At 42.1% G+C, this 7,750-nt stretch overlaps 1 long non-coding RNA gene across 15 annotated transcripts; it reads left to right on the top strand.

The window, feature by feature from the left end:
• The first annotated feature begins 1,579 nt into the window (after positions 1-1,579).
• Positions 1,580-6,309, top strand: LOC127930162 (uncharacterized). 15 transcript variants are annotated; one of them, XR_008137084.1, is made up of 9 exons: positions 1,580-2,006; positions 3,485-3,685; positions 3,884-4,017; positions 4,152-4,218; positions 4,545-4,678; positions 4,810-4,876; positions 5,276-5,342; positions 5,477-5,543; positions 6,250-6,309. It is a non-coding gene; the product is annotated as an uncharacterized LOC127930162 (long non-coding RNA). The 15 variants fall into 15 exon arrangements; XR_008137079.1 differs by lacking the exons at positions 5,276-5,342; positions 5,477-5,543; positions 6,250-6,309 and adding an exon at positions 2,007-2,542 and having other exon boundaries at positions 1,580-1,872; positions 4,810-5,047; XR_008137076.1 differs by lacking the exons at positions 5,276-5,342; positions 5,477-5,543; positions 6,250-6,309 and having other exon boundaries at positions 3,951-4,017; positions 4,810-5,047.
• The last annotated feature ends 1,441 nt before the right edge of the window (positions 6,310-7,750 follow it).

Raw genomic sequence — 7,750 nt, forward strand, 5'->3', positions numbered from 1 at the left:
TTATTTAGCAATCTTGTGGTTATTTAGCAGTCTTATGGGTTGGGGGTAGAAGCTGTCTCAGAGCCTGTTGATCCGAGAGGCGGTGCTCCAGTACCGTTTGCTGGATGGTAGAAGAGTGAACAGTCTATGACTTGGGTGGCTGGAGTCTTTGGCATTTTCGGAGCTTTCCTCTGACACGCCTGATAGAGAGGTCCTGGATGGCAGGGAGCTCGGCCCCAGTGATGTACTGGGCTGTCCTCAACACCCTCTGTTGCGCTTTGCTGTTGAGGGGCGGTGCATTTTCCATACCAAGCAGTGATGCAGCCAGTCAAGATGCTCTCGATGGTGCAGCTGTAAAACCTTTTGAGGATCTTTGGGCCCATGTCAAATCTTTTCAGCCTCCTGTGGGGGAAAAGGCGCTGTCATGCCCTCTTCCCGACTGTGCGGGAATGTTAAGTCCTTGGTGATTTCTGCACATGATTCCGCTTGCTCCTTGTTTATCCTCTGTTTTGTGTATCCAAGGCTCGGGTTCAATCTGGTTGGATGATATGGACTGCAAAGGAACTGAGAAGATCCTGTCCAGCTGTCCTTTCAAAGGCTGCGAGTTGACCGACTGTTGCCACAAGGAGGTTGCAGGGGTCGTTTGTGAGAGAGGTACGATACTACTCTTCACTGTGGGTGGTTCTCTAAAGTATTTTCTGGATTCCCTGTCTGACCAAGGCATCTTTCTACCAGTCTGGGTTCCCTGTCTGACCAAGGCATCTTTCTACCAGTCTGGGTTCCTTGTCTGACCAAGGCATCTTTCTACCAGTCTGGATTCCCTGTCTGACCAAGGCATCTTTCTACCAGTCTGGATTCCCTGTGTGACCAAGGACTCTTTCTACCAGTCTGGATTCCCTGTCTGATCAAGGCATCTTTCTACCAGTCTGGATTCCCTGTCTGATCAAGGCATCTTTCTACCAGTCTGGATTCCCTGTCTGATCAAGGCATCTTTCTACCAGTCTGAATTCCCTGTCTGATCAAGGCCTCTTGCTGGCCTTATTATTTTATGTAATCTTTTTTTAACTAGCCAAGTCAGTTAAGAACAAATTCTTATTTTCAATGACGACCTAGGAACAGTGGGTTAACTGCCTTGTTCAGCGGCAGAACGACAGATTTTTACCTTGTCAGCTCGGGCAACCATTTGGTTACTGGCCCAACGCTCACTTGTCTACCTGCCGCCCCTATTCCAGTTTTCTCTAAGTCCAACACCACTGGCTGAAGTTCCTTTTTAGCTATGGTATCTAATCTTTTTTTTTAATAAGAGTTTTAAATTATGGTACAGTAGTTTTGGAAAATGTTGAAACATTTGCATATGAATCTTAATTTCATCAAATAATATCAAAATGTATAACTGTTCTTACTTTAGAATTATGAACATAAAAATATCAACTATAAAAGGTATGCTTGCACTTGAAGAAATGCGTTTCAAAATACATTGATTATTATTTTTCATTGATGACGGCTGGTGTTTCTCTGTGTAGTACTTACCCTCTTAAAGCCCTCATGAACCATGTCTATCTAGTTCTACTGTGTTTCTCTGTGTAGTACTTACCCTCTTAAAGCCCTCATGAACCATGTCTATCTAGTTCTACTGTGTTTCTCTGTGTAGTACTTACCCTCCTCTAAAAGCCCTCATGAACCATGTCTATCTAGTTCTACTGTGTTTCTCTGTGTAGTACTTACCCTCTAAAAGCCCTCATGAACCATGTCTATCTAGTTCTACTGTGTTTCTCTGTGTAGTACTTACCCTCCTCTAAAAGCCCTCATGAACCATGTCTATCTAGGTCTACTGTGTTTCTCTGTATAGTACTTACCCTCCTCTAAAAGCCCTCATGAACCATGTCTATCTAGGTCTACTGTGTTTCTCTGTGTAGTACTTACCCTCCTCTAAAAGCCCTCATGAACCATGTCTATCTAGGTCTACTGTGTTTCTCTGTGTAGTACTTACCCTCCTCTAAAAGCCCTCATGAACCATGTCTATCTAGGTCTACTGTGTTTCTCTGTGTAGTACTTACCCTCCTCTAAAAGCCCTCATGAACCATGTCTATCTAGTTCTACTGTGTTTCTCTGTATAGTACTTACCCTCCTCTAAAAGCCCTCATGAACCATGTCTATCTAGTTCTACTGTGTTTCTCTGTGTAGTACTTACCCTCCTCTAAAAGCCCTCATGAACCATGTCTATCTAGTTCTACTGTGTTTCTCTGTGTAGTACTTACCCTCCTCTAAAAGCCCTCATGAACCATGTCTATCTAGTTCTACTGTGTTTCTCTGTGTAGTACTTACCCTCCTCTAAAAGCCCTCATGAACCATGTCTATCTAGTTCTACTGTGTTTCTCTGTGTAGTACTTACCCTCCTCTAAAAGCCCTCATGAACCATGTCTATCTAGGTCTACTGTGTTTCTCTGTATAGTACTTACCCTCCTCTAAAAGCCCTCATGAACCATGTCTATCTAGGTCTACTGTGTTTCTCTGTGTAGTACTTACCCTCCTCTAAAAGCCCTCATGAACCATGTCTATCTAGGTCTACTGTGTTTCTCTGTGTAGTACTTACCCTCCTCTAAAAGCCCTCATGAACCATGTCTATCTAGTTCTACTGTGTTTCTCTGTGTAGTACTTACCCTCCTCTAAAAGCCCTCATGAACCATGTCTATCTAGGTCTACTGTGTTTCTCTGTGTAGTACTTACCCTCCTCTAAAAGCCCTCATGAACCATGTCTATCTAGTTCTACTGTGTTTCTCTGTGTAGTACTTACCCTCCTCTAAAAGCCCTCATGAACCATGTCTATCTAGGTCTACTGTGTTTCTCTGTATAGTACTTACCCTCCTCTAAAAGCCCTCATGAACCATGTCTATCTAGGTCTACTGTGTTTCTCTGTGTAGTACTTACCCTCCTCTAAAAGCCCTCATGAACCATGTCTATCTAGGTCTACTGTGTTTCTCTGTGTAGTACTTACCCTCCTCTAAAAGCCCTCATGAACCATGTCTATCTAGTTCTACTGTGTTTCTCTGTGTAGTACTTACCCTCCTAAAAGCCCTCATGAACCATGTCTATCTAGTTCTACTGTGTTTCTCTGTAGTTCTAGTGTTTCTCTTACCCTCCTCTAAAAGCCCTCATGAACCATGTCTATCTAGTTCTACTGTGTTTCTCTGTGTAGTACTTACCCTCCTCTAAAAGCCCTCATGAACCATGTCTATCTAGGTCTACTGTGTTTCTCTGTGTAGTACTTACCCTCCTCTAAAGGCCCTCATGAACCATGTCTATCTAGGTCTACTGTGTTTCTCTGTGTACTTACCCTCCTCTAAAGGCCCTCATGAACCATGTCTATCTAGGTCTACTGTGTTTCTCTGTGTAGTACTTACCCTCCTCTAAAAGCCCTCATGAACCATGTCTATCTAGGTCTACTGTGCTTCTCTGTACAGTACTTACCCTCCTCTAAAAGCCCACATGAACCATGTCTATCTAGTTCTACTGTGTTTCTCTGTATAGTACTTACCCTCCTCTAAAAGCCCTCATGAACCATGTCTATCTAGGTCTACTGTGTTTCTCTGTGTAGTACTTACCCTCCTCTAAAAGCCCTCATGAACCATGTCTATCTAGGTCTACTGTGTTTCTCTGTGTAGTACTTACCCTCCTCTAAAAGCCCTCATGAACCATGTCTATCTAGGTCTACTGTGTTTCTCTGTATAGTACTTACCCTCTAAAAGCCCTCATGAACCATGTCTATCTAGTTCTACTGTGTTTCTCTGTGTAGTACTTACCCTCCTCTAAAAGCCCTCATGAACCATGTCTATCTAGGTCTACTGTGTTTCTCTGTATAGTACTTACCCTCCTCTAAAAGCCCTCATGAACCATGTCTATCTAGTTCTACTGTGTTTCTCTGTATAGTACTTACCCTCCTCTAAAAGCCCTCATGAACCATGTCTATCTAGGTCTACTGTGTTTCTCTGTGTAGTACTTACCCTCCTCTAAAAGCCCTCATGAACCATGTCTATCTAGGTCTACTGTGTTTCTCTGTATAGTACTTACCCTCCTCTAAAAGCCCTCATGAACCATGTCTATCTAGTTCTACTGTGTTTCTCTGTGTAGTACTTACCCTCCTCTTAAAGCCCTCATGAACCATGTCTATCTAGGTCTACTGTGTTTCTCTGTGTAGTACTTACCCTCCTCTAAAAGCCCTCATGAACCATGTCTATCTAGGTCTGTGTTTCTCTGTGTAGTACTTACCCTCCTCTAAAAGCCCTCATGAACCATGTCTATCTAGTTCTACTGTGTTTCTCTGTGTAGTACTTACCCTCCTCTAAAAGCCCTCATGAACCATGTCTATCTAGGTCTACTGTGTTTCTCTGTGTAGTACTTACCCTCTAAAAGCCCTCATGAACCATGTCTATCTAGTTCTGTGTTTCTCTGTGTAGTACTTACCCTCCTCTAAAAGCCCTCATGAACCATGTCTATCTAGTTCTACTGTGTTTCTCTGTGTAGTACTTACCCTCCTCTTAAAGCCCTCATGAACCATGTCTATCTAGGTCTACTGTGTTTCTCTGTGTAGTACTTACCCTCCTCTAAAAGCCCTCATGAACCATGTCTATCTAGGTCTACTGTGTTTCTCTGTGTAGTACTTACCCTCCTCTAAAAGCCCTCATGAACCATGTCTATCTAGGTCTACTGTGTTTCTCTGTATAGTACTTACCCTCCTCTAAAAGCCCTCATGAACCATGTCTATCTAGTTCTGTGTTTCTCTGTGTAGTACTTACCCTCCTCTAAAAGCCCTCATGAACCATGTCTATCTAGGTCTACTGTGTTTCTCTGTGTAGTACTTACCCTCCTCTAAAAGCCCTCATGAACCATGTCTATCTAGGTCTACTGTGTTTCTCTGTATAGTACTTACCCTCTAAAAGCCCTCATGAACCATGTCTATCTAGGTCTACTGTGTTTCTCTGTATAGTACTTACCCTCCTCTAAAAGCCCTCATGAACCATGTCTATCTAGTTCTACTGTGTTTCTCTGTGTAGTACTTACCCTCCTCTAAAAGCCCTCATGAACCATGTCTATCTAGGTCTACTGTGTTTCTCTGTGTAGTACTTACCCTCCTCTAAAAGCCCTCATGAACCATGTCTATCTAGGTCTACTGTGTTTCTCTGTGTAGTACTTACCCTCCTCTAAAAGCCCTCATGAACCATGTCTATCTAGGTCTACTGTGTTTCTCTGTATAGTACTTACCCTCCTCTTAAAGCCCTCATGAACCATGTCTATCTAGGTCTACTGTGTTTCTCTGTGTAGTACTTACCCTCCTCTTAAAGCCCTCATGAACCATGTCTATCTAGGTCTACTGTGTTTCTCTGTATAGTACTTACCCTCCTCTAAAAGCCCTCATGAACCATGTCTATCTAGGTCTACTGTGTTTCTCTGTATAGTACTTACCCTCCTCTAAAAGCCCTCATGAACCATGTCTATCTAGGTCTACTGTGTTTCTCTGTGTAGTACTTACCCTCCTCTTAAAGCCCTCATGAACCATGTCTATCTAGGTCTACTGTGTTTCTCTGTATAGTACTTACCCTCCTCTAAAAGCCCTCATGAACCATGTCTATCTAGGTCTACTGTGTTTCTCTGTATAGTACTTACCCTCCTCTAAAAGCCCTCATGAACCATGTCTATCTAGGTCTACTGTGTTTCTCTGTATAGTACTTACCCTCCTCTAAAAGCCCTCATGAACCATGTCTATCTAGGTCTACTGTGTTTCTCTGTATAGTACTTACCCTCCTCTAAAAGCCCTCATAAAAGCCCTCATGAACCATGTCTATCTAGGTCTACTGTGTTTCTCTGTGTAGTACTTACCCTCCTCTAAAGCCCACATGAACCATGTCTATCTAGGTCTACTGTGTTTCTCTGTATAGTACTTACCCTCCTCTAAAAGCCCTCATGAACCATGTCTATCTAGGTCTACTGTGTTTCTCTGTATAGTACTTACCCTCCTCTAAAAGCCCTCATGAACCATGTCTATCTAGTTCTACTGTGTTTCTCTGTGTACTACTTACCCTCCTCTAAAAGCCCTCATGAACCATGTCTATCTAGTTCTACTGTGTTTCTCTGTGTAGTACTTACCCTCCTCTAAAAGCCCTCATGAACCATGTCTATCTAGTTCTACTGTGTTTCTCTGTCATGAACCATGTATCTAGTTTACTGTGTTTCTCCCTACCCCTCTAAAAGCCCTCATGAACCATGTCTATCTAGTTCTACTGTGTTTCTCTGTGTAGTACTTACCCTCCTCTTAAAGCCCTCATGAACCATGTCTGTGTTCTTCCACTAGATGGGGTCGTTCCTTCAATCATATTCAGCTGGAAATAGTGAGTATGGAGGCTGAAAGAGGAATTGGGTTAAAAGGTATGAGTTCCTCTTTGACCAAACTAGTCTCTGACCCTATATGAGACCTTCAGTTTCTAGGAGCACAAAATTATCACAGTACTGGACGCCTGGATACTCTAAATGATTAGAACCATAGAAATATAACCACAAGAACAGACCTGTCAAATGTCCGTGGCCTGAGGGGCTTTATCCATTCTAGTAATTATATTTCTATTATTGTAACGTTATCCACTCCAGCAGCTGTGATTCGTCCAGACTGACTGTGATCGCTGCAGGTCAAGCAAACATCTGTCAATATGACGTCAGTCATAGATGCTGTTCAGTGCTCCAGCAGGGTTGGTTCGCTCAGCATCACAGAGCAAGTCTGATGTATATTTAACTGTCGTGGGAACAAAGTAGTACATCTGTTTATTACAGAACCAATGAATAAGGGTGGAGGCTTGACCACTTCACAGCATGTCTGTGAAGAGAGAGACAGACACAGAGAGAGAGAGAGAATAGCTCTGCTTTAACAGTATTGTTATAATGGGAAAAAAGTTGTTGTTTTTGTAGACATTCATGAAAACACTTATATTCAGAGGTTGGCAGTTTGAAAACAGGGTCATCATCTAGTTAGTATCTCTCTGTATTTCTATCAGTCACTGTCTTCTAGGTAGTATCTCTCTCTATTTCTATCAGTCACTGTCTTCTAGTTAGTATCTCTCTCTATTTCTATCAGTCACTGTCTTCTAGTTAGTATCTCTCTCTATTTCTATCAGTCACTGTCCTCTAGTTACTATATCTCTCTATTTCTATCAGTCACTGTCTTCTAGTTAGTATCTCTCTCTATTTCTATCAGTCACTGTCCTCTAGTTAGTATCTCTCTATTTCTATCAGTCACTGTCTTCTAGTTAGTATCTCTCTCTATTTCTATCAGTCACTGTCCTCTAGTTAGTATCTCTCTCTATTTCTATCAGTCACTGTCCTCTAGGTAGTATCTCTCTCTATTTCTATCAGTCACTGTCCTCTAGTTAGTATCTCTCTCTATTTCTATCAGTCACTGTCCTCTAGTTAGTATCTCTCTCTATTTCTATCAGTCACTGTCTTCTAGTTAGTATCTCTCTCTATTTCTATCAGTCACTGTCTTCTAGTTAGTATCTCTCTCTATTTCTATCAGTCACTGTCTTCTAGTTAATATCTCTCTCTATTTCTATCAGTCACTGTCCTCTAGTTAGTATCTCTCTCTATTTCTATCAGTCACTGTCTTCTAGTTAGTATCTCTCTCTATTTCTATCAGTCACTGTCTTCTAGTTAGTATCTCTATTTCTATCAGTCACTGTCTTCTAGTTAGTATCTCTCTCTATTTCTATCAGTCACTGTCCTCTAGTTA

This window comes from Oncorhynchus keta, chromosome 5 (assembly GCF_023373465.1).
Source record: "Oncorhynchus keta strain PuntledgeMale-10-30-2019 chromosome 5, Oket_V2, whole genome shotgun sequence".
Lineage (NCBI taxonomy): Eukaryota > Metazoa > Chordata > Actinopteri > Salmoniformes > Salmonidae > Oncorhynchus > Oncorhynchus keta.